Source organism: Callorhinus ursinus, unplaced genomic scaffold (assembly GCF_003265705.2).
Source record: "Callorhinus ursinus isolate GAN/ISIS: 27379988/994484 unplaced genomic scaffold, GSC_fseal_2.0 scaffold1, whole genome shotgun sequence".
In the NCBI taxonomy this organism is placed as follows: Eukaryota; Metazoa; Chordata; class Mammalia; order Carnivora; family Otariidae; genus Callorhinus; species Callorhinus ursinus.
The window spans coordinates 51,267,984-51,294,101 of NW_027397063.1; the positions used below are offsets into that span (position 1 = coordinate 51,267,984).

Genomic DNA, 26,118 nt, shown 5'->3' on the forward strand with positions numbered 1-26,118 from the left:
TTTTCTAGAGCTGTGCTCTTTAATACAGTAGCCACTATCTATACTTATCTATTTAAATTAGTTAAACTTGAATAAAAAAATGAAATATTTAGTTCCTTAGTCACACTAGCCACATTTCAAGTGCTCAATAGCCACTTGTGGTTGGTGGCTGCCTTAGAGGTAGAACATTTCTATCACTGCATAAATATCTATCGGGCAGAACTGACTAGAATAGGTAAAATCTTTACTGTGTAGTACAGGACAAATTTTAACTAATTTTGACAAAGATGAATAAAACTCTGATAAACTTTGGCTCTTTTAAGGGTAAATTCAGAATGTTTAATGCCCAGAAGATCCTCTAGACAGATGTAACACCTACATGCATTATCGCCCCTCAGCTGACAACCTGATGCGATGCAGCCTCAGGTTGGCTTGGTGCAGACTGAGGACCATATACCGCCTCCTCTGCCCCTTCTCTCCAGCCCAGGAATGTCCCCTCCGACAAAATGATTTTAAGTGAAAACATCTGTCTCCCAAAACACATCTCTAATGATGAAAACCTCAGGTTTGCAGGGAGTTGATCTTAACAGTTTCTCCTTCTGTATTTCAAATCAGATAATTCTCCTTTGTAATCTTAGACTCACAAGCCAAATAAGCTATGATGGGACTGGCCTGCTCACCACTGTTTTGACAGCTTCTCTTATAGAAAAATAAAACAGAAGTAACAGAAGATCCATGAGAGATTAATAAACCAAACAGGGATACTGAAAAAACAAAGCAGGTCTCTCTACCCACACCCCACTCAAATATAACAAGGACTCAATATATGCTGATTGAATTCTTGCCTCTCTGACACCATGATTTTAACCACTTCATAGAAGGCTTCCAGAAATATGCGAAACAAATCATACTAAAAGAGATCAAGTAGAAGCTTGTGATTATTTAAGTTAGCATACAATAAGGCTAAAGCAAACACAAACAAACCTGTCAAAGAGATTTCACTTCTCAACAAGTTTTCTAGACAAGTGCACTATCATAGAGGTTCCTCCAAAGGAAAAGTTTGCTCTTTATCACCTATGGGAAACCCTGTCCATGCACATGTAAGTGTGAAGGATGGTGTTGTTCCCCTCCTTGAACAAGAAGAGTTAAGATGAAAATCTGCAGCCTGGATCACAAGGTATGCTAACACAAGAGAGGCTGGGAGTCTCCACTGCTTTCAATTTTTTTCACAAAATTGATGAAAACTTTGAAAAGTTTAATGAGAACTTTAAGCAATATAATTAGATTATGTATGATTCATTGAAAGTACATGCAAACTTGAACTATATATAAAGATTGACTAGTCTTCAAAGACTTTTAAGTTCTAAGTTTTGCTACATTCTAGTCCCTTCTACAAGCCAGGATCCTAGACCATTGCACCAGTCTATTTTTTAAATCTCCTTTCTTCCTTCCTCCCTCCATCCCCCCTCCCTTCCTTCCTTCCCAACTTTTCTGAGCTTGCTTTTTTCCCCAACCTTTGGGAAAAAGTATAAAATGTGATTAGTGGTTATCTATGAAATATGCTCACTTATCATTTCTCTGTTGCACATTATAAACCCAATAACTCTCAATAATACATTACGCTTTTTTAAAACTATACTTAGCATTTGTGTTCTTATATCTGAGCACATAACTTTCCTTTTCAAATTTCAAGGAGCATTTATTCATAAAAGTTAATCAGTCAAAGTTAAATTTTTGATGTGATCAAAAGAGATCAATGTAAATTATACCCAGATTGACTAATACATTCAAGGTCTGGAATGAAGAAGAAATATCTTTCCTGGATGTCAAGTGACACACAGGCTGTCAATGACAGGAATCCAAGATGGAGAGAAAAATCACAGTGTGTATGTCACAGTCTAAGACAAATTAAAGCCAAGTTAAATTGACGATTTTATTGGATATAATTGTTGTCTTTATATATTAATGAAAAACAATAATACCTATCCCAAATTTAATATTAAGGCTAAAAATTTAATCTCAGAGTTCTTATACAATTTATAAATGTTCATAAACATCAAAAGGCCCCTACTTCTTGATTGAATTACAATCTGCAATTTTGAGAATATGTATTAATCTACATGGGTTTATTCCTCTTCAGTTCAAATTGTTATTTTATTGATATGTGTGCCCTTTCCGCCTAAGTGATATTCACCTTATATGTCTGTAAGTTGTTTTCATCTGAAATGCAAAGAATTATCCATGATAGTTTTGCATACGATGAAAAACATTTGCATTTAGCATGCTAGGCTCGAAGCATAAATATCTAGCAAAGAATATATAACTGTAAAGCCCAAATGAATCAGGACCTTAAAACATGGTGGGGGAGGCAAGAGTAGTGGGGAGGGGTGGTTTATGGTAAAGTCCAATTGTGTTCTGTGAATTCCCAGTAGAAATTATTGTATAGTATCAATCTCTAAGGAACCAAATGTATTATTAATTAAATGTATTATTAATAAAGATTAGTCAATTCTGATTTCAGTTTATGTAATGTTCAAGGGCAATGGTTTCCAACATCTTGAGGTGATACAGATCCCTATGAGAATCCCTCCCCCAAAAAACTTCTTAAAAACACCAAGTTTCAAGAATCTTCCAGACTCCATGAAGATCATCCACGAATTCCAGTTTAGCCACCCTTGGCCTAGGGGAGAGGGGAGAAAATGCCCATGCAATCCCACTGCTTAATCACCTCTAGGAAGCTGAACAAGTCACTATGACCTGGAGCCAGGAGCAAACAAATGTATAGGAAATAGAGCTCTACATGGGAGCATGTGGCTAGGAACATAGAGACTCCTCTAAAGGCCTCCCAGACTCTTGACTTACCCAGTTCTTTACAATTTCTTTTTTTAAAAAAGTCCACAGAGGCTTAGGAACAGTGAGGAAGAGGAGTAGTGAGCAGAGAAATGAGAGGAGTTGCTATTTACTCAGCACCTTCTGTGGCTGCAGGCATCCTGCTAAGTAAATGCTTCTCAAATTTGAATGTGGATATACCCAGGGATGTGGAGCAATGTTAACAGGAGTGCACCAGGCTACAGAATCCATACTAAAGACATGGCTGTCTTCTTGGAGGGTCAATTGTCCTTGTGGCTAAGCAGTTTAAACTCTTTTATTTGTACATACATTTATTTATCTGATAACTATTTCTTGGATGTTATAGAAGAAATAAAACAGCCACTGTTCTTGTCCTCATGGAATTTCTGGTTCAGTGAAACAAGTAAGAGCATATTGAGGAGTAGAATGCAAAATGTGCGTGTATCTGTAGGATGAGCCCTGAGACCTCACTGAAAAGTCTCATGTGTGGCAGACTGCTTCAGGCAATGGCCCGCACCCTGAGGACTGACTGGACCACTCACTCTAACCTGAGGATCACCTACACGGAAGAGTTTGAAAAGCAGCATTAGCAGTAGATCATTTCATCCTGACTAGAAGAGCAAATACCGTTACTTTCCAATTTACTATAGAATAAGGGAGATTTGAGAAATTAGGAAACTTACCCCAAATCCCACAGCTGCTGGGACCTGAATAAGTTTGTACCATTCCAAAGTCTACATATTTTTAACCACTAAATTACACTACATCTAGGTATTTCCCATTTTATTTTTCCCCTTGAAATGAGGGCTCATTCAGGATTTTGTAGGCTAGTTTAAGCTTCTCCTGTGGAAGGAGACAGGTTTGGCTTGATTTGTATTCTAAATATTTCACAGTGCTAAGGGAAAGCTATTATTATACCCATTTTATGGTGCGGAAGCTGAGCCACTTGCCAGCCGAGGTATTTGGCTAGGTTAAAAACGGAATCGGGTTGTCAGTCTTTCATTCCTCTTGACTGACTGAAGCCTGGGCAGTAGTACTGTCCAAGGGCTTTTTTGTACATGGGATTCATACCGGTGGAGAAAGAGTGAGAGAAACTTTGCAAAGGGAAAATAATAGTGCAATACAAAAATGGAAAATAAGTAATATAACTCACTCACAAAAATTGGTTACTTTTAGCACTGTGAATAGAAAAGAGAGAGCTTATTCATCACAAATGAATCAGAAAATTAGAATGTGTCACAGCATTGATGACAGAGCTGAGGAATTCAGATGAACTGAAGTTCAACACTTATCCTTCTATCTGAAGAGGGTAAATGGTGTGACAACAGGGCAGAAATGACCTCTTACATGCGCCTTTAATCTTCCAAATCTTTTCTCTTCAACCCTCTCTCTAGAAGTTAGGTGGGTTTCTATCTTTGTTTTCTATGGGTAGAGATAACATTTTAACATCCTTTTAATGTTCTAGAAGTATTGTGTTAATTAATTCTTATGTGGGAGTCATTCCAAATAGTAGGATGAAGATTTTTACCTTATTGATTTCCCTAATACCTTTCTGGCTTCCGTGTTTTCGAAGGCTGAGGCACTATTGGATTTTTAGATTCATATGTCTCTCAGAATAAGTGCCAGCTTCATAGGTTCCTGTCAATTGATATTCCATCTTCTCTATGGATACATGATTTCCTTCATCTGACAGATTCAAGAAATTTTATGCTAGATTTAATGACATTTCATGTGCCCTGAATTCAGAGGTTTTTAATTCTCTATTTTCTGTCTGGCAAAAGGTTTACAAGTTAAAGTCAGATGGAAGGGTTATTCGATGTGCATACAGAGCATGTGCAATCTCCCACTAGCTAGATTTTGGGGTCTCTTGAAGTATTTTCATTCCTTTTGGTCAGTCTTAAGACTATAAATGCCACAAATGGTCATTCATATCTTAAGGTCTGCTTCTCAAGACCACCCATTTTTTTTGGATCCATCTTGAGAAGAATGATAAGGAAATCAATGATGCCTTACCTCTCCTTAATATGAAAAATGTCTACCTTAAAAAAATTTAGGTAATGAAATAATGATCAATAAAAAGAGAATTCAAAAGCTAAAGTTCAACATTTAGGTCTAGGACTATTCCTAGGTCTGAGACATTGTTAAGACAACCTGACACCCCACCCCACCCCATACAAATCCTCCCGAGTCTTCCTGATTCTTACAGGTATAGGACCTGAAAGATAAGAATGAAATAAAAGCTGGAGATCTGGGTGGGGTGGCAGGGCAGGGCAGGAGGAAGTGTCAGGGCCTGAATTTGTTTCATACATTCAGGATTATTTCTTACAGCTCCTAAAATAGACCTAACTCTGTTATGAAGACAGTCAAGAGCTCTCCACAATCTGATCTCAAACAACTTTTCCTTCTATATCTCAAACTTCTGAAATTTTAGCTTCGTGGGTTTCAAACAGATTGGTAAACCAGGACCATTTACTGTGGTACATTGATATCCTTTAGGGGATGTTAAAAAGGTCTGGCATTGTTATCATGTAGTCCAGTCAATTAGAAATACCTGGTCATAATGCTGCTCACAGACCACAATTAATGCCATTTGGCACAAAAACGTTATGTCTATTACAAGGGAAACTCATCCTGAGATTCCTCAGTGTGTAAACACAGAAAGTAACATGTTCGTGGTACAGAGGGCTTTGGAATAAATACGGGCACAGCAGGAGAAAGAAACATCCAGATTAGTGTGAACAGAAGGCTGTCTTTACTCAAATGGTTTCCTCAAATTTTTTTTTTAATTCAAAGGGAAAAATCATGACATAAAATTTATACCAAAAGATACAAATTAAGCAGGTACTTATACCCAATGATCTGTGAGATACTAAACCAAGAAGACAGCATGGGTACAGTATGTGTTTTAAAGACTTGGAAAGAGCTTTCCACAATATAGATTGAAAAATGTTACTTTTGTCCTTGTCACCATCAACTATTTGCTTTAGAGAATTCAAGATCTTTCACAATCTGGCCCCAATCCACCTCTCTTGGTTCTTGTTTGTTTGTTTGTTTCTGTCCCCACCCCCACCAATGCTGCTTCCTTATATTCTGTGACAGGCTACTGGCTCCTCCCTGAACATGCCTAGGACGTCTTTGTCTTTGAGCCTTTGCTAACAGTTCACACTTGAATCTCCCAAGCCTAGCATAGTGTCCTAAACACAGCATGACACTCCAACATTTGTTGAATAAATGCTGTCTGTCTATTTTAGGAGACAAAGATGATAGAAAAAAGTTGTTAAATCAGTAAATAAATAGCACAAGAGAGAGGTCAAGGAAAAGTTAATTTTAGTGCGTTTTAGGAGTGTGGGCAAGATGAGCTTTAAGATTAGGAAAACTGATGCTCTTTATTCTTGGGTCTAGCCAGTGCTATGAGTCAGTTACTTTTTTGGGAACAAGTTTCAACCTCAAGGTTAAACGAACACAAATGCTCTGTCCATCAGCATATAATGAAAAAGCTGTGCCTATTTCCACATCAGCTCAGTGAAATTAAAATACGCAGTGTCTTTCTCAGAGGCATCATATATGACAGAACTTTTTAAAATAGTCCCCTTTGCCACTCTCGTACAGAAAGAGCTATAAAAACAAAAGTAAATGTTTAAAAAAACACTGGGATAATTTTGCTTCAGAAAGAAAAAGCTGAGTTATATCTTCATGGTTTTCTGACTATAAGAGTTGTTATAAATAATGATCGACATTTTTGTCCTAGGGCATAATGATATTATACTGTCCAGTGAAGAATTTAAGTTAAGACTTAAAGATGAACATCCTAAATGTGCAAGTGGTAAATAATCAAATAGATTGCTAAGAGCAGTTATGAAATTTCTATCTTCATGGCTATTTAAAAACAGGAAAGATCTTCATCTATTCTGGATGGAATAAATGCAGCTCTGCCTCCAGTCAGGAGATGGATTCAATAACTTTTTCATCGTGATTAGCTCTTTATGGCTACAAAATCCTATAACATGTTGATCCTAAAAATTGTACAGAATCACAACACAGTTGAGTAAAATACATTCTACAGTTTGAAGAGGATTAGGCAATACAAAAAAATCTGTAAGTTACTAAATTCAAAATAGTATCTATAATGCTTACATCTTGATTCAATTTGCCAAGTGTATATGTCACAAATAGAATTGAGGAAAAATATACTTGAATCTACTATAGTTTAAACATATGATTAGCTAGAGTAAAACATTCTAACAATTAATTCTTTCATGTCTAAGAAATGTAGCTGAATATTTCATAAACCTGGTATGAATATGCATATAAACTCTATCTCCAATTTTAAAAAAATTAGAAAAGACCAGAAAAATAATATAAGAACTCACTATTATTATTCCCAGGACTTTTTTCAAAGACATCAGGAGAATCAGTGAACAAGTCCTTTTAAATGATCAAAAAGGGCCCCATATGATTAAGAATGTAAATCTAATAACAGACTTAGAGAAAGCTCTCACAGGGGTGGCAAGTTACTGACTTTCTTGTTTATTTACCTTGCAGTTTTGGAGTTCAGCATAAGTGTCCATTACATACAGCACACAGGATTAGATGAACAGTTCCAATGACCTTGTCTGAACCAACTTCATTTAAAGCAGTTTGCTACATTTCTTAAATAGAAGATGAGCCTATTCTATCTATGGCCCACATTTGGACTGGATCACTGAACTATTGCCCAACTCTTATAAGCAAAGCACTAACATGTACCAATCAACAGGCAGCCCATAGCAGAGGCATCAGGAAGGTCAAAATACACACACATAAGAAATTGGCAGTACATTATAGAAAAAAGCTATTTCTAAAGATGGACTTTGGCTACTAAAGACTTTGAGTGTTATTCAACTTTGTTAGGAAAAATATCAGTACCAATATAACTTCTAATAATCTGGTTAAATAAAAAGATTGGGAGAAAGAAATACAGTTTTATTTTGCAACACATTATTTTCATAAGAACATGAATCAAAGAGATAAACTATGCCAATTTCATCATAGCTAACTTATTATAGGATATTGTTCTAGTCTTCACTAATGATTTCTTGAGTCTGGTTATGCTGTGATCAGGATTTGGAAGGATAGAGGTCTAAGACCTTTCAAAAGAAACAGTTTTGTTGTTGTTGTTCAATATCACTACAGAAAAAAAAAAAAAAAGCTTTAAGCTGACTTTGACAACCGAACTAGGATAATGGTTGCTGCTTGTAGCCATTGGTTATGCTGTTTCAAATTACAGGATCAAGCTAACCACCAACTTGAATTTTGAAAAGTTATGGTACAATAAGCAATAACATCAGTTGTTAGAATTCATAAAACTTACACCAAAACTTATGGACGCAGGAAAAGCAGTTCTGTGAGAAAATTCATAGTGATAAATGCCTACCTCAAGAAATAAGAAAAATCTCAAATAAACAAGAAAAATCTCAAATAAATGACCTAACTTTACACTTTGAGGAACTAGAAAAAGAACAAACAGAGCCCAAAGTTAGTAGAAGAAAGGAAATAGAAAAGATCAGAAATAAATGAAATAGAAACAAAAAAATAGAAAAGATCAATAAAACCAAGAGCTGGTTCTTCAAGAAGATAAATAAAATTGACAATCTTTAGTTAGATTCACCAAGAAAAAAAGAGAGAGGGCTCAAATAAATAAAATCAGAAAGGAAAGAGGAGATATTAAAACTGATACCACAGAAATACAAAGGATCTAGGTGGCTACTATGAACAATTATAGGCCAACAAGTTGGACAACCTAGAAAAAAACGGATAAATTTCTGGAAACATGCAATCTGAACCATGAAGAAATAGAAAATCCAAACAGACCAATTACTAGTAAGGAGATTGAATCAGTAATTTAAAAACTCCCTACAAACAAAAGTCCATGACCAAACAGTATCACTGGTGATAATGTTCTATTAAACATTCAAAGAAAAATTAATACTGATTCTTCTCAAATTCTTTAAAAAAACCGAAGAGGAGGGAACATTTCCAAACTCATTTTATGAGGCCAACATTACCCTGATACCAAAACCAGACGACGATAACACAAGAAAAGAAAATTACAGGCCAACATCCCTGATGAATATAGACTAAAAATTCCTCAACAAAATATTAGCAAACCTAATTCAACAATATATTAAAAGGTTCATTCACCATAACCAGGTAGGATTTATTTCAGGGATGCAAGGATGGTTCAACATCTGCAAATCAATCAGTGTGATACACCACATTAACAAAATAAAGGATAAAAATTGTATGATCATCTCATTAGATGCAGCTGAAAGCTTTTCCTCTAGGATCTGGAACAAAACAAGGATGCCCACTTGTGCCACTTTTATTCAACACAGTATTGGAAATCCTAGCCAGAGCAATCAGTCAGGAAAAAGAAATAAAAGGCAACTATATTGGAGAGGAAGAAGTAAAACTGTCACTATTTGCAGATGACATGATACTATATATAGAAAATCCTAAAGACTCCACCAGAAAACAAAACAAAACAAAAAAACTGTTAGAACTAAGAGTGAATTCAGTGAAGTTGCAGGATACAAAATCAGTACACAGAAATCAGCTGCATTTCTATACACTAACAACAAACTATCAGATAGAGAAAGTAAGGAAACAATTCAATTTATAGTTGCATCAAAAAGAATAAAACACCCAGAGATAAATTTAACCCAGGAAGTGAGAGACCTGTACAATGAAAACCCCTATAAGATATCAATGAAAGAAATTGAAGACACAAATAAATAGTAAGATATTCTGTACTTGTGGATTATAAAAATTATTATTGTTAAAATGTCCATACTACCCAAAGCAATGTACAGATTTAATGCAATCTCATAAAAATTGCAATAGCATTTTTCACAGAAATTGAAGAAAAAGTTCTAAAATTTGTATGGAAATGTGAAGACCCCCCAAAAACAACAAAGGAATCTGGAGAAAGAAGAACAAAGCCGGAGGCATGAAGGTCCCTGATTTCAACTCTATTACAAAGCTATAGTAATCAAAACAGCAAAACAGTATGGTATTGGCATTAAAAGAGACACTTAGATTAACAAAACAGAATAGAGATCCCAGAAATAAACTCACTCACATATGATCAATTAATTTATGACAAAGGGGCCAAGAATATGCAATGGGGAAAGGACAGTCACTTCAATAGATGGTGTTGGGCAAATTGGATAGCCATACACAATAAAATGAAACTAGACCACTACCTTATACCATATACAAAAATTAACTCAAAATAGACTAAAGACTTGAATGTAGAAGAAACTCTTAGAAGAAAACATAGGTGGTAAGCTCCTTGACATTGGTCTTGGCAATGACTTTTTGAATTTGATACCAAAATCAAAGGCAACAGAAGCTAAAATAAACAAGTGGGACTATGTCAAACTAAAAATATTCTGCACAGCAAAGAAAACCATCAACAAAATGAAAAGGCAATGTACTGAATGGGAGAAAATATTTGCCAATTATATATCCGATAAGGGGTTGATATCCAGAATATATATAAAGAACTAATACAATTTAATAGTAAAAAAAATCCGATGAAAAAGTGGGCAGAGGGGAGGGCGGAGCAAGATGGCGGAGGAGTAGGAGACCTGGATTTCGTCTGGTCTTAGGAATTCAGCTGAATAGGGATCAAACCATTCTGAACACCTACGAACTCAACAGGAGACTGAAGAAGAGAGTAGCAACAACTCTCTGAACAGAGAAGCGACCACTTACTGGAAGGTAGGACGTGCGGAGAAGTGAATCCGAGGCGATATTCAGGAGGATAGACGGCGGGGGAGGGGGCCTCCGTCAGCCGCTTCTGGCAAGTGATAGAGCCGCGGAGCACAAAATCGGAACTTTTAGAAGCTGGCTCCTCTGAGGGACGTCGATCCAGTGGCTAAGCAGGGGGGGGGGGAACCCTCACGGCACAGTGTGGTCTCAGGACCTTTGGGGTCACGGAAAGACCGGGGGTGCCTGAGTGCGGCAGAGCTCCCAGGTATCGGAGCGGGGAAGGCGGCTTCAGAGACGGAGCCGAGGCGTGGGCTCTCAGCTCGGGGTGGCCATAAACTGTGATCTGCGGCCCAGTCGGGCCACTCCTCCTCCAGCAGGGACCCAACAAGTGGCAGAGCCGGGGAGACTCCCCTTCCTCCCCCAGGAGGAGCCGTGCGGGAACGCACCGCAGGGATCTGCTGGGTTTGGAGACCCCACACGGGGTCGGGTGCCAGAGATAGAAACGCTCGGTCACAGGCCGGGTGAGCACGCAGTACGGCTGGAGACCAGGGAGACGGGAGTGATTGCTTTTCTCTGGGGGCGCACTGAGGAGCGGGGCCCTGAGTTCTCAGCTCCTCCGAGTGGAGATTGGGAGGCCACCATTTTCACCCTGGTCCTCCAAAGCTGTACGAGAGCTTGCAGGGAACAAAAGCTCCTGAGAGCAAACCGGAGCAGCTTGCTTAGCCCGGACTGACAAGGGTGGGGCAATTCCGCCTCCGGCAAAGACATTTGGGAACCACGGCAATAGGCCCCTCCCCCAGAAGATCAGCACGAACAGCCAGCAAGCCAAGACCAAGTTTACCAATCAAGGAGAACGGGAGAACTCCAGCGCTAGGGGAATACTGCACATAGAATTCATGGCTTTTTTTTTTTACCATGATTCATTAGTTTTTCAAAGTTAATTTTTTTAACTGTTTATTTTTTATTTTTTTCTTTTTCCCCCTTTCAACCAACATCTTATCAATCCCTTTTTTTAAAAAAACATTTTTTATTTTTCATTTTTAGGGTCATATTTTATCCCTTCATAGTAGTTACCCTTATTTTTGGCATATAAGTTGTTCTCTCTTTAAAATTTTGAGATACAGTTTCTTCTAACAGATCAAAATATACCCTAAATCACTAGTGTATGGCTTTGTTCTTGTCTCCTGCCTGATAACATTCACTCCTTTTTTTTTTTTTAATTTTCTTCTTTCTTTTTTCAAACAACTTCTTATCGTATCAATTCCTTTTATAAAATCTTTTATAATTTTCATCTTTATAGTCATCCTCCATCCCTTCATTGTATCAATCCTTATTTTGTACATATATGTCTTTCTTCCTTTAAAATTTTAGGAGGCACTTTTTTCTAACAGACTAAAATATGCCCAAAATCTAGTGTGTGGCACTGATCTATGCAATAGGCTGATCATATTTGATCATATTTGGGGGCTTTTTTTGTATTTTTCTGTTTTTGTTTTTATCTTTTTCTTTTTCTTTTTTTTTTTTCCTTTCTTTCTTTTCTCTTTCTTTCCCTTTCTTTTCCCCTGGTTTCAGGTCTTTTCTGATTTGTATAGAGTATATTTGCTGGCGATGTTGTTAACCTGTTAGCATTTTGTTCTCTCATTCATCTATTCTCCTTTGGACAAAATGACAAGACGAAAAAAATCACCTCAGCAAAAAGAACAGGAGATAGTACCGTCAGCCAGGGACCTATTCAATACGGACATTAGTATGATGTCGGACCTAGAGTTCAGAATCATGACTTTAAAGATACTAGCTGGGCTTGAAAAAAGCATGGAAGTTATTAGAGAAACCCTTTCTGGAGAAATAAAAGAACTAAAATCTAACCAAGTCGAAATCAAAAAGGCTATTAATGAGGTGCAATCAAAAATGGGGGCACTAACTGCTAGGATAAATGAGGCAGAAGAGAGAATCAGCAATATAGAAGACCAAATGATGGAAAATAAAGAGGCTGAGAAAAAGAGAGAGAAACAACTACAGGATCACGAGGGCAGAATTCGAGAGATAAGCGATAGGATAAGACAAAACAACATTAGAATAATTGGGATCCCAGAAGAAGAAGAAAGAGAGAGAGGGGTAGAAGGTATATTGGAGCAAATAATAGCAGAGAACTTCCCTAATGTGAGGAAGGAAATAGGCATCAAAATCCAGGAGGCACAGAGAACCCCTCTCAAAATCAATAAAAATAGGTCAACACCCCGACATCTAATAGTAAAACTTACGAGTCTCAGAGACAAAGAGAAAATCCTGAAAGCAGCTCGGGAGAAGAGATATGTAACCTACAATGGTAGAAATATTAGGTTGGCAACAGACCTATCCACAGAGACCTGGCAGGCCAGAAAGAACTGGCATGATATCTTCAGAGCACTAAACGAGAAAAATATGCAGCCAAGAATATTATATCCAGCTAGGCTCTCATTGAAAATAGAAGGAGAGATAAAAAGCTTCCAGGACAAACAAAAACTAAAGGAATTTGCAAACATGAAACCAGCCCTCCAAGCAATATTGAAAGGGGTCCTCTAAGCAAAGAGAGAGCCTAAAAGTAGCACAGATCAGAAAGGAACAGAGACAATATACAGTAACAGTCACCTTACAGGCAATACAGTGGCACTAAATTCATACCCTTCAATAGTTACCCTGAATGTAAATGGGCTAAATGCCCCAATCAAAAGACACAGGCTATCAGAGTGGATTAAAAAACAAGACCCATCAATATGCTGTCTGCAAGAGACTCATTTTAGACCCAAAGACACCCCCAGATTGAAAGTGAGGGGGTGGAAAACCATTTACCATGCTAATGGACACCAAAAGAAAGCTGGGGTGGCAATCCTTCTATCAGACAAATTAGATTTTAAAACAAAGACTGTAATAAGAGATGAGGAAGGACACTATATCCTACTTAAACGGTCTATCCAAGAAGAAGATATAACAATTGTAAATATCTATGCCCCTAACATGGGAGCAGCCAATTATGTAAGGCAATTAATAACAAAAGTGACAAAACACATTGACAACAATACAATAATAGTGGGGGACTTTAACAACCCCCTGACTGAAATGGACAGATCATCTAAGCAAAAGATCAACAAGGAAATAAAGACTTTAAATGACACACTGGACCAAATGGACTTCACAGACATATTCAGAACATTCCATCCCAAAGCAACGGAATACACATTCTTCTCTAGTGCCCATGGAACATTCTCCAGAATTGATCACATCCTCGGTCACAAATCAGGTCTCAACCGGTACCGAAAGATTGGGATCATTCCCTGCATATTTTCAGACCACAATGCTTTGAAACTAGAACTCAATCACAAGAGGAAAGTCGGAAAGAACTCAAATACATGGAGGCTAAAGAGCATCCTACTAAAGAATGAATGGGTCAACCAGGAAATTAAAGAAGAATTTTAAAAAATTCATGGACACCAGTGAAAATGAAAACACAACTGTTCAAAATCTTTGGGATGAAGCCAAGGCAGTCCTGAGAGGAAAGTATATAGCAATATAAGCCTTTCTCAAGAAACAAGAAAGGTCTCAAATACACAACCTAACCCTACACCTAAAGGAGCTGGAGAAAGAACAGCAAATAAAGCCTAAACCCAGCAGGAGAAGAGAAATAATAAAGATCAGAGCAGAAATCAATGAACTAGAAACCAAAAGAACAGTAGAACAGATCAACGAAACTAGGAGCTGGTTCTTTGAAAGAATTAACAAGACTGATAAACCCCTAGCCAGACTTATCCAAAAGAAAAGAGAAATGACCCAAATCAACAAAACCATGAATGAAAGAGGAGAAATCACAACCAACACCAAAGAAATACAAACAATTATAAGAACATATTATGAGCAACTCTATGCCAGCAAATTAGATAACCTGGAAGAAATGGGTGCATTCCTAGAGATGTATCAACTACCAAAATTGAAACAGGAAGAAATAGAAAACCTGAACAGACCTATAACCACTAAGGAAATTGAAGCAGTCATCAAACATCTCCCAACAAACAAAAGCCCAGGGCCAGATGGCTTCCCAGGGGAATTCTATCAGACATTCAAAGAAGAATTAATACCTATTCTCCTGAAACTGTTCCGAAAAATAGCAATGGAAGGAAAACTTCCAAACTCATTTTATAAGGCCACCATTACCTTGAACCCAAAACCAGACAAAGACCCCAACAAAAAGGAGAATTAAAGACCAATATCCTTGATGAACATGGATGCAAAAATTCTCACCAAAATACTAGCCAATAGGATCCAACAGTACATTAAAAGGGTTATTCACCATGACCAAGTGGGATTTATCCCTGGGCTGCAAGGCTGGTTCAACATCCGCAAATCCATCAACATGATACAATACATTAACAAAAGAAAGAACAAGAATCATATGATCCTCTCAATAGATGCAGAAAAAGCATTTGACAAAGTCCAGCATCCTTTCTTGATCAAAACTCTTCAGAGTATACGGATAGAGGGTACATACCTCAATATCATAAAAGCCATCTATGAAAAACCTACAGCGAATATCATTCTCAATGGGGAAAGACTGAGAGCTTTTCCCCTAAGGTCAGGAACGCGGCAGGGATGTCCACTCTCACCACTGCTATTCAACATAGTATTAGAAATCCTAGCCACAGCAATCAGACAACAAAAAGAAATCAAAGGCATCCGAATCGGCAAAGAGGAAGTCAAATTCTCACTCTTTGCAGATGATAGGATAGTGTATGTGGAAAACCCAAAAGACTCCACCCCAAAACTGCTAGAACTCATACAGGAATTCAGTCAAGTAGCAGGATATAACATCAATGCACAGAAATCAGTGGCATTCCTATACACCAACAACAAGACAGAAGAGAGACAAATCAAGGAGTCGATCCCATTTACAATTGCACCCCAAACCATAAGATACCTAGGAATAAATTTAACCAAAGAGGCAAAGGATCTGTACTCAGAAAACTATAAAATACTCATGAAAGAAATTGAAGAAGACACAAAGAAATGGAAAAACGTTCCATGCTCATGGATTGGGAGAATCAACATTGTGAAGATGTCAATGCTACCTAGAGCAATCTACACATTCAATGCAATCCCCATCAAAATACCATCCACTTTTTTCAAAGAAATGGAACAAATAATCCTAAAATTTGTATGAAACCAGAAGAGACCCCGAATACCCAGAGGAATATTGAAATAGAAAAGCAAAGCTGGCGGCATCACAATTCCGGACTTCCAGCTCTATTACAAAGCTGTCATCATCAAGACAGTATGGTACTGGTACAAAAACAGACACATAGATCAATGGAACAGAATCGAGAGCCCAGAGATGGACCCTCAACTCTATGGTCAACTAATCTTTGACAAAGCAGGAAAGAATGTCCAATGGAAAAAAGACAGTCTCTTCAACAAATGGTGTTGGGAAAATTGGACAGCCACATGCAGAAGAATGAAACTGGACCATTTCCTTACACCACACACAAAAATAGACTCCAGATGGTTGAAAGAACTAAACGTGAGACAGGAGTCTATCAAAATCCTAAAGGAGAACACAGGTAGCAACCTCTTCGACCTCAGCTGCAGCAACTTCTTCCTAGAAACATCGCCAAAGGCAAGGGAAGCAAGGGCAAAAATGAACTATTGGGATTTCATCAAGATAAAAAGCTTTTGCACAGCAAAAGAAACAGTCCACAAAACCAAAAGACAACCGACAGAATGGGAGAAAATATTTGCAAATGACATATCAGATAAAGGGCTAGTATCCAAAATCTATAAAGAACTTATCAAACTCAACACCCAAAGAACAAATAATCCAATCAAGAAATGGGCAGAAGACATGAACAGACATTTTTCCAAAGAAGACATCCAAATGGCCAACAGACACATGAAAAAGTGCTCCACATCGCTCGGCATCAGGGAAATCCAAATCAAAACCTCAATGAGATACCACCTCACACCCGTCAGAATGGCTAAAATTAACAAGTCAGGAAACGACAGATGTTGGCGGGGATGTGGAGAAAGGGGAACCCTCCTACACTGTTGGTGGGAATGCAAGCTGGTGCAGCCACTCTGGAAAACAGTATGGAGGTTCCTCCAACAGTTGAAAATAGAGCTACCATACGATACAGCAATTGCACTACTGGGTATTTACCACAAAGATACAAATGTAGGGATCCGAAGGGGTACGTGCACTGCAATGTTTATAGCGGCAATGTCCACAATAGCCAAACTGTGGAAAGAGCCAAGATGTCCATCGAGAGATGAATGGATAAAAAGATGTGGTATATATACACAATGGAATATTATGCAGCCATCAAAAGGAATGAGATCTTGCCATTTGCAACGACGTGGATGGAACTGGAGGGTGTTATGCTGAGTGAAATAAGTCAATCAGAGAAAGACATGTATCATATGACCTCACTGATATGAGGAATTCTTAATCTCAGGAAACAAACTGAGTGTTGCTGGAGTGGTGGGGGTGGGAGGGATGGGGTGGCTGGGTGATAGACATTGGGGAGGGTATGTGCTATGGTGAGCGCTGTGAATTATGCAAGACTGTTGAATCACAGATCTGTACTTCTGAAACAAATAATGCAACATATGTTAAGAAAAAAGAAAAAGAAGAAGATAGCAGGAGGGGAAGAATGAAGGGGAGTAAGTCGGAGGGGGAGACGAACCATGAGAGACGATGGACTCTGAAAAACAAACTGAGGGTTCTAGAGGGGAGGAGGGTGGGGGGATGGGTTAGCCTGGTGATGGGTACTAAAGAGGGCACATTCTGCGTGGAGCACTGGGTGTTATGCACAAACAATGAATCATGGAACACTACATCAAGAACTAATGATGTAATGTATGGTGATTAACATAACAATAAAATTTAAAAAAGTGGGCAGAGGATTTGAATAGACATTTCTCCCCCCCTTTTTATTTTTTCTTTCTTTTTTTCCTTTAAATTTTTTTATTTTTATGTTAATCACCATACATTACATCATTAGTTTTTGATGTAGTGTTCCATGATTCATTGTTTGTGCAGAACACCCAGTGCTCCATGCAGAACTCACCCTCTTCAATACCCATCACCAGGCTAACCCATCCCCCCACCCCCCTCCCCTCTAGAACCCTCAGTTTGTTTTTCAGAGTCCATCATCTCTCATGGTTCGTCTCCCCCTCCGATTTTCCCCCCTGCTATCTTCTTCTTCTTCTTTTTTTTCTTAATATATATTGCATTATTTGTTTCAGAGGTACAGATCTGTACTGGGGGGGGTACGTGCTATGGTGAGCGCTGTGAATTGTGCAAGACTGTTGAATCACAGATCTGTACCTCCCCTTTTTAAAGATTTTATTTATTCAAGAAAGGGGGAGAGAGTGTGTGTGCGCAGGGACAGGTGCATGCATGGGGGAGGGGCAGAAGGGGAGTGAAAGAATCTCAAGCAGACTTCATGCTGAGCACAGAGCCCAACACGGGGCTCAGTTTCATGACTCTGAGATCATGACCTGAGCTGAAACTAAGAGTCAAACACTTAACCAGCTGAGCCACCCAGGTACCCCGAATAGACTTTTTTCCAAAGAAGACATGCAGATGGTCAATAGGTACAATGAAAAGATGCTCAGTGTCACTAATCATCAAGAAAATGCTAATCAAAACCACAATGAAATATCTCCTCACATCTGTTAGAATGGTTATTTATCAAAATGATAAGAAATAAGTGTTGGCATGGATGTGGGGAAAAGGGAACCACTGTGCACTGTTGGTGGGAATGCAAATTAGTGTAGTCATTATGGAAACTGGCATGAAGTTTCCTCAAAAATTTAAAAATAGGACTACTATATGATCCAGCAATTCTACTTCTGGGTATTTATCTGAAGAAAATGAAAATACTAACTCAAAAATATATATGCATGCCCATGTTCAACACATTATTTTTTTTACAATAGCCAAAATATGAAAACAACCTGAGTGTTCATCAGTGGATGAATGAACAAAGAAGATGTAGTATATATACACAATGGAATATTATTCAGTCATCTCAAAAAATGACATTTGTGATAGCATGGATGAAATTTGAGGGCATTATGCTAAGTGAAATAAGACAAATAAGAAAAAGACAAATACCATGTGATCTCACTTATATGTTGTATTCAAAAAACAAAAAACCAAACCAAAACAAAAACCAAGCTCATAAATACAGAGAACAGATTGGTGGTTGCCAGAAGTGGGGGTAGGGAGCGGGCAAAATGGGTGCAGGTAGTCAAAAGGTACACTGTGCCATTTATAAAATAAATAAGTGATGGGGATATAATGTGCAGCATGGTGACTGTAGTTAATCATACTCTACTGAATATTTGGAAGTTGCTAAGAGAGTAAATCTTAAAAGTTCTTATCACAAAAAAATTCTGTAACTACACATGGTGACAGGTGTCAACTAAATTTGTGGTGATCATTTTGCAATATATACAAACATTGAATCATCATGTTGTATACCTGAAACCAATATACTATTCTAATATAATGTATGTCAATTAAACTTCAACAAAAAAAAGAATTTATAGAACTGACTCATGGCCCGTCTCCCCCCATCTCTTCTTATTCCCACATCCATATTTGCACCTCCACATGCCTATCATATCAGGCAGTTGAAGAAAAAGAAACAAATGTGACTGGGACTGCCTCTGTGTGGACACTCTCAGTCAGCTCTCTGTCTTCCTCAAGTTCAACTTGCTCTCAGGTATCTGAAAATCTATTAATTTAATTCAGTACTTCCTCCCAGGGGAATCTGCATTTTCTTAACTGTCTTTACAAGATCTAGATTCAGGTTTTTCCACAGACAATGGAGGAGGTATGGCAATTATGTTTGTATGTGGTGGTGGTGGTGGATTCTGCTTTGGACTTTTCAAATTTTTCAATTTTACTGCTTCCCCAACTCAAGAAACAAATGTAGCTTATAGTTTAAATGCAAGCAAAGATATATATATTCATGTGCATGCACCACATATATTTTTTTCTCTCAAAAGTTAAATATTTTGGGATTTTTCTGTCCATACACTCAAGAATTGTTCCCACCGATGTCAGAGTGGTTTAGGCAGAAGCAGAAGAAAACAGGGATTTTTGCATTGACACTTCACTAGCATATTCTTCGGTAGTGATTTCCTCACAGGTAATCTCCACTGGTTCGGGGCGCTTGGGTGGCTCAGTCCGTTAAGCGACTGCCTTCGGCTCAGGTCATGATCCCAGAGTCCTGGGATCGAGCCCCACGTTAGGCTCCCTGCTCAGTGGATAGCCTGCTTCTCCCTCTCCCTCTGCCTGCTGCTCTGCCTACTTGTGCGCTCTCTCTCTGTCAAATGAATAAATAAAATCTTTAAAAAAAAAAAATCTCCACTGGTTCCTGGCCCTTGCTTAGCATATGCTCAAGGAGTCTTTTTCACAATATCTCTCTTCCCTAGAAAACCCTGCCTGTGAAATCTCCTTGTAAATACCTGAATTCTCGGATTCACCTATTAATGATCTAGGTATTGAGGATATTTCCTGCCTGCTTTTACACCTCCTACTTCAGTAAGGGCTCAGACTGTAAACAAGCTGGTGCGGATCCTCCAGGCCCAACTCTGGCGGAGTTCGTCTCAGCAGCCATGGAACCTGTGGCAGTCCGCGAAACACAATTAGGAAAATAGAAAGGATTCGCCCACACTTTCAGGAACAAAGTATTTTGTTTCCAAGATGAGACCCAGAAAATAAGCCATGTTAAAGAAAGCGAGCAAGATAATACGATTTTAAAAAGAGTCCAGTGGAGGTCAATTGCAAAAAGTGCAGATTTGCCAAGGTTTTCTCAACTGCAGCTTCATTTTCAGTGCCGGACAGTGGTCTACACCAGACACTTCGAGGGAAGTCCATTCTTCTCTGACCAGTGAAACCCTAAGCACTCATTGTGCAAAAGGGTTCCTTTCTTGTCTCCAAAGGCAATCAATTTGTGTCTCCAGAGTCTGAGGGTTCATAGCTTTCTTTTAATTTTACAAGTCTGCACGTGCATGGTTCTTCCTGCATGATTTGGTCCTGAGGAAGTGACCCACCCACAACTCCACAGAGCTAATTAACCCCATACTGAGCGGCTTTTTCCCCTCATTTCACACATCCACTCAATGCTTTAAATGACCCAGCAGTAGCATGATCAGATGATTTTTTTTTCTTCTCAGTGAGGAAAGCACAATGATGGGAGAGCCAGGATAGATCCGCTCTAATTCAAAACAGCAGTGTAACCCGAAAATATTACCAAATAACATTTTATCAGAGGGTGCAGAAATGCTCAAAAATGCTTGAATTAAACACTTTCATGTTACTCATTCAATGTACCGAGGTTTCTATTTTAAATAACAAATAATACGTAACAAATACAGAGGTAGAGAAGTTTGATCTATATCCAGAATTTTTTTTAACATCTCATTTTACTAGAAAAGTTAAAAAAAGACCCAACCCTCCTCCTTGTCTTTAACAGCTTCAAGAAAAGGGCCAGTGAGAAGAATGATATAACCCATCTTTTTTTTTTTTTTTCCCACTTCAAGGAATAGGCCCAGGTTTTCCCAGATTTATTTTTGCCGAAGTGAATGCCTTGAAAACTCTGAGATGATCACTGTTTTCTAACTTTTCAAAAAATAAAAAAGTGAACATGATGATGGTGGGTGATTTAATGGAATCAGCTTGTCAATGTGATGAAACTGAAAACGCTTTTACAGAATATGTCCACATGCTAAAATAAAAAAAGTCTTTAACATAATGTATATAGCATAGAGTGGTTTTTGTCATGGCAAAAGAAAGGAGTATCATTAATTTAGACAGTAAGTGTAAGGTTCTGCTAGAAACCCTCATGGATAAATCACGGAAATACTCCTCGGGCAGACAAATGGAGCCAGACAAGTCCTAGTTCGTTTAGGAGCTATCGAAGAGCCATCAGATTTTAAGTCTGTCATCTCTGCTACATGATAAGAAAAATTCTGGGCTATTTCCTTCGGTTATACTAGTCTATGGCTTCAGAATTTTAAAGATTTATACATCAATGGACAAGAAAATGACCTCCCCTGAATGTCCCATCTTAGGCAAACTATCACCTCCCTCATATTCTCAAAAGCATGTGTGCCAAATTGGCTCATTCTGGTATGACTTGGTCATAGAGCATGCACGTCTTGTGTGAACTTTCAACCTCTTTTTCCTCTACAAAGTGATTTATGCACACACTAGTACATGCCCAATAATTCCATAGTTCTTAGCACAGCAGAGTCAGTACAAGGGGAAACCTATCTAATATTTAAAATTCTTATTTGAAGTGTCTTAAAAACTATGCTTTGGAACCAAAGACCTTGTGAAAGTTCTAAAACACATTCACTATAGCTCCCTAAGCTTCTTGTAGGTATGGCTGCCCACCGGGAGTGTTAGGGGGGTAAAACTGATTCAATAGGCAAAGAAGGGGGTCCAATGAGGCACAGTTTTTTTTTGTTTGTTTGTTTTGTTTTGTTTTTATCTACAGTGGTCAGAAATTTTATATTTGACATATAGCCTAAATCAAGCTCTTACATGTGTGCCTCCAGCCTTTGGCTGAAACTGCTTCATCTGGTAATCCTACATCAGGTTGTTGTGATTTCAAAGACTCCTGCCCATCAGACTTTTCCAGCATCACTGATGCTTGGGATTCTGAAGCCTTTACCATGGCCTATGAGGCCCAAGCCCTCACTACCTCTCTGAACTCATTTCCCATCACTTTCATGTAAAATTGGTCCAATTACCAATAGAATGTGGTTACCTAGGTGGGTGAAAAAGAACAGGAATGTGAATGGGGTTGAAATGAATAAATCAATAAAAAATAGTGACTTTATGCCCTTGTGAAAATTCAACTATCTCATTGGAGAACCTAACTAAGTTTCTGAACTTTTCTTGAGAATTGGTCCGATAAGGGAGACTATGCAAAGAACTGCCCAGATGGAGGCATGTATTAATTCATTAATTTAAAAATGTTTTTTCAGAGTCTATTATTAATCACTCTGCTAACTAGACTCCACACCTGCTCTCAAGGGCCTTTCACTGTAATGTATGCTTTAGAAAGTTATGCCTCCATTATCACTGACAGGTTATTAGCCCACTTAGGTAAGTTATCGTAAACATAACCTCTCTTCTTGTTCCTTATTCATTCTTGTCAACTGCCCTGTGACATCCACTAAGCCCTCATGAATGACCTCTTTGTGGTCTACCTTATCAACTCTGCTAATTCCTACTTAGGTAAGAAACCCCTTCCCCACCACCAATTACATTTTCTTTCTCAAACAGCTGAGAAAATATTATAAAAGTCTGCCCAGAACTATTTAAGTGTTAGAAATGGGTCCTTACAAACTTATTTGAAACATTATTTATTTTTTCTTTTTTTGGAACAATTAATGGGGCCTCAGCCCCTAGGAAGCGTATCTTGAGTTACAGGCAAATTATGAGTCAGGTCTGCCAGACACAGCACTCACTACTTTCTAGGATAGGCCATTTCAGCAACCAAAAGAGGATCCCAGTCTTATGCAAGGAATCTCGGTCTCACAGAAGATTTAATGGAGCATGTGTCTCTGGTCTCTATGCTCCTTATAAGGAGGTATCCCTCGATCATATTTTAGTCTTTTCTAAACTTAGAAATAGTAGGTCAGTGTCAATGAACATGACATAAAGAACACTAACTCCTCAGCTTACTAAACTTTTTCTTCCTCATACGCCTTTTAAACAAAAATGGAAGAAGGTAATATATGTGCAGAGCAGCAAGTGTTCTCTCCCCACTTCTTTTCAGATGCTTCCTTTTTATTATAAACAGTGGTGATGGAATTACAAATACCATTGTTTCACCTCTACGTTAATACTCTTATTATCTTGTATAAACAGAAGTGAACAAATACGTACATGACACCAATCAATCCTTTCTTTAAAAATGCAGTTTTCCTCTTTCTAAATAGTAGAGGAAGAATTAATGAATTCAACTTGTAGTTTACCTGTTTATATTTTGAATGTTAATAAAGTAAAACCAAATTATTGTAGAGTTCTTTTCAGATTTACAACAGCCATTAACACTCTCCATGCCGGCACAGGATAGGGGGAGGGAGGGCCTAATGACAGTGGGTCCAAGTCCCCAGAGTCAGCGGGTAAGGGGCTTGAGGGGCTGGAGAGGATGTTAAGCTGCTAGAGCAGGAGATTCCGACCTGTTGGGTAGGTAGGAGATATTTGCTGGCAGTGAAAACATTATTTTTGTAGAACAAATGGTTAGGAGGAGGTCATTTGGGCCATTATGTGAGAGCAATATCAAAACCAAACATAAAAGCATTATTAGAGGACTAGGGAAAAGGGAAATCACTACCCGTTCCATCTCCTCATTGGTTTTCCTTCTTCCTTAGTGTGCTTTCTCTTTCCATCACTACCTACTCTGGCCCTCCATTCTTCAAGTTCTTTCCTTTACCTCCTTATAACAGAGAAGCATGTAGGGACAATTTTAGAGGATAGTAAAACCAAAAAAGACTTTGGAGAAGGCTTCTGACAGTATACTTTACATTATATATACAAGCAAATACAACCTATATTTGATTGACCAAGAACTAGAAACTGGGACTTTTGAGATTTAAAAAATTCATGATATGTCTGGTCATATTAATCTCTAGACCAGCTGGTTTTCAGCAGTGCTGGGAAGAGCTTTAATAGAGTCATGAGTAGGGGAAAAAATGGAATTTTATAGGGATTTATATTTGTAAGGAACTTCTTTAGGGTCGTTTATTGAAATTCCCCTCAAATTATTTTTTGAACTTATACATAGACAATATCAAGAGAAAGAGCTTAAAAATTCTCACAGTGTATAGGAAGCCACTAAACCCACTGTAATGTTCACCACAGTCACTCAAGCAAGTAGAGGATAAGTAGAGCATGGTATCTCACAGTGAATAAGATGGTTGTCTGTCTTGCCAGTCTGACATATGGAGACTAGGTCCACAGGAACAGGGCTCTCCTTATGAATAACATAGAGAGATACCTAGGTTCGTCTGAATGCATACGGCATGAGGGGTTAGCTGTACAGTGTCATCTGGGAGGTACCTAAAAGTATTCTCTAACCAAGCACCAACCTTTTAGCCCTGTCTTCTTGGGGAAAAAAAATTCCAATCCAAAGCTTATGAGAATACTATATTTGGTCACTGGGTCGGGGGAAGGTTGCTGAGACAAACCACCACATTCAATGCCTAAAGGCAGGAGGAAACAAGGAAAAGGAGACACAGAAAGGGAGAGTGAGTGCCAAAGGAGTGAGTGCCAGCTCTGGAGACTCATTAACAGAATAAATAAAGAATCTTAGAGTGAGAGAAATAAACAAGCATGCTTTGAGGGAAACATCAGTACGCTTTTGGAATCTGAGGCAAAAAGTAAAAATATTTGCCTCTTGTCAGTTATTATCACCATTGCCCATTTATTTTACTTTTATGTACTTTTATATACACAAGTAACACTCTTTCTCTAAGGATCCACAAACTGCAACAATGGTGGTAATGATGGCAAAGTCATTAAGTTACATGAAGTTAAGTTATTTGGCAGAGTTGAGGATGAAATCCTAACCTGCAGGCTTTTTCTGGGTCTAGTCTATGCCCTCCAAAATGTTCAGTCTACTTTCCGTGATTTCTTTCAGACCAGTGTCAAAAGATATGTATGGTAGGGGCAGGCTTCCTTAATGGGATATACATGGCTCCAGAAAACAAGTACTGTACCTTCTTACCAAAGATTTTTCGACTTTCACTTTTTCCCCCAGAATTTTTTAATCTTCAATTTCTTCTCTACCAACCAGGACCTCAACGTCATTAACTTTAAAGACATCTACTAGCTCCCTTAATTCCCTCATCTATGGTTCTCAAGTGTACCTAGTTAGTTCTTGAGCCCAGATGAACCTGCTCATGTGTATTGTGCTCAGCTCCCAGGCTGCTGAACAATGCTGGACTTCCCAAACTGTACAGCCTGAGGCCTCTCCAGAGTCCTGGTTTCCAGCTGGTGTTTCAGAACTGCTTTACAGTTCCTTTGTTGTTCCCAGTCATTTTCCTTTTTTATTCCCCATCTTCCATTTATCACTCTAGTTAACTCCTTCTAACTTACCTCCTACTTTTCATTCTCAACTAACCTTGTCTTTTTTTCACACAGAAGCAGAGGTCATCAAATAGCATCTCTAACCTCCCCCTCTGTCAGAACCCACCTATCACATCTCAGAGACCTTTCTCTCTAGTACTGATGACATGCTCCAGGATCTTACTATATCAATTACTCCTGTCTTCTCCTTTTTTTTTTTTTACTGCCTGCCAACATGCTTCAGCTGCCCTCATTTAAAACAAACAATAGCAACCATAACAAATTAACAAATAACAAATCATCTTCCGTGGACCTGATCTTTCCTTCCTTTGTACCACCTCCAAGCTTCCTAAAACCCAGATTTATTCTTCAATGCATTAAAATCTGGTTTCTCTAGCTGTTTCTAATTA

General features: G+C 38.4%; 1 protein-coding gene across 30 annotated transcripts in view; it reads right to left on the reverse strand.

Annotated features, from left to right (window-relative positions):
* The window catches only part of ZBTB20 (zinc finger and BTB domain containing 20), a 777,345-nt gene that overhangs the window by 183,108 nt on the left and 568,119 nt on the right, over positions 1–26,118 (reverse strand). The window lies entirely within an intron of this gene.